The sequence below is a fragment of the Moschus berezovskii genome, chromosome 13 (genome assembly GCF_049115385.1).
Source record: "Moschus berezovskii isolate FMDL1 chromosome 13, NW_MosBer_1.0, whole genome shotgun sequence".
Taxonomy (NCBI): Eukaryota; Metazoa; Chordata; class Mammalia; order Artiodactyla; family Moschidae; genus Moschus; species Moschus berezovskii.
The window spans coordinates 39,388,352-39,389,947 of record NC_142472.1 but is presented as its reverse complement, the minus strand read 5'-3'; the positions used below and the strand labels follow the sequence as shown (position 1 = coordinate 39,389,947).

Here is a 1,596-nt window from a genome sequence, read left to right as displayed (position 1 = left end):
AGCTCGGAGCCCTGTTGCACAACCACACTTTAACCCGAAGTTGGCTCTGTCCTCCTCCAGGATATTAGTGAACCCCTCTCGCGGAAAAACTTCGAGACTGCCATTGGTTGGCCTTCTAAGGGCTGTGAGGATTGGGCGAAAGCGGGCAGATGGGCGGAGCCCAGAGCCATTTCCGTCCATGAAATGGGCGAGGCCACCTCTGGACTCCAGCTCCCAGCATTCATTGCTTCCCGCGCCTGGGTGGACCCGGGCGCGCTGAGTTCCGGCAGCGTGGGCCTCCGCCAGGAATCTGTATCCTCTGTCCTCTCGGCGCGGAAATGGTTGTCTTGGTTACCGGTGCTAACCGTCTCCCACCTGTGATTCCTTTTTGAGGGGCTGCAACCCGAGCTGCCCTCTGGAGACAGTTCCAGCTCCTGTAAGAGGCGACTGCTCGAGTCTTCAACGTGGAGTAATTGAAGCTTTCCAGGTAGCTCGAGGCTGCTCCGTTTTCGCATTGGTGTAGGAATCCTCTGATGCTGCCAAATTCGGGTTTTATCCTTCACGCAACACATGTGGGCAGTGCCAGTCCCTCACCCTTTGTAATCCAGGTGCTGTTACCTGTCTTTGATTCGCCTTTCCTTACCTACCCCTGACCCTTTAACCATGAGGGAGGCCGATCCATCCGGAGTTCTCCGGATTCTCCTACACACATTTTTTCTAATCCTGCAGTTAAAAAAAACAAAAACAAAACTAGTATTTTCAGCCACCATAAGTAACTTATATTGTGCAGAATTAAAAGAAGGTAGTTGCTGAAATTTGTGTCAAAGGGTTGAGTTTTAGGCTGAGGAATTTTTCTGTTACCATCTTTTTAAATTTTGCTATCTGCAAGTCTATAAAAATGTGTTTTATCTCAGCTTACCGTTTTCAAAAAACTGCAGTGATGCAGCATTACCTGTAGAATAAATTTAGAACATATTGAAATATTCAAGGACCTCCACAGTCTTGATTATGCATAAAGGACTACCTTTCTGTGTATTTCTGTTTTGGGGAGTGGGGGTGAGGGGTCTCTACTCACTTTCACATAGGCTTGGCCCAGCCTGACTACCATTATCTCCTGAGGTTGTTTTACAATTTAATCACCTTTATGGAAAAGACCGGAGAAGGCAATGGCAAGCCACTCCAGTACTGTTGCCTGGAGAATCCCATGGACGGAGGATCCTGGTGGGCTACAGTACATGGGGTCGCTACTAGTCGGACAGGACTGAGCGACTTCGCTTTCGTTTTTCACTTTCACACATTGGAGAAGGAAATGGCAACCCACTCCGGTGTTCTTGCCTGGAGAATCCCAGGGATGGCGGAGCCTGGTGGGCTGCCGTCTATGGGGTCGCACAGAGTCGGAAACGACTGAAGCGACTTAGCAGCAGCAGCATGGAAAAGACTCTGATGCTGGGAAAGGTTGGGGGCGGGAGGAGAAGGGGACGACGGAGAATGAGATGGCTGGATGGCATCACCGACTCTGTGGACATGAGTTTGAGTGAACTCCGGGAGTTGGTGATGGACAGGGAGGCCTGGCGTGCTGTGATTCATGGGGTCGCGGAGAGTCGGACACGACTGAGC

The 1,596-nt window shown here is 50.8% G+C and overlaps 1 protein-coding gene across 4 annotated transcripts in view; it reads left to right on the top strand.

The window, feature by feature from the left end:
• Nucleotides 1-246: 246 nt before the first annotated feature.
• The window catches only part of PIBF1 (progesterone immunomodulatory binding factor 1), a 243,657-nt gene continuing 242,307 nt past the window's right edge, over nucleotides 247-1,596 (top strand). For 3 of the 4 annotated variants that reach the window (XR_008685998.2, XM_055426452.2, XM_055426450.2), the window contains exon 1: nucleotides 247-466. The gene's annotated coding sequence lies outside the window, so the exon portion shown is untranslated. Of the gene's footprint in view, nucleotides 588-1,596 lie in introns of all 4 variants that reach the window. The other variant, XM_055426451.2, reaches the window with a different exon arrangement.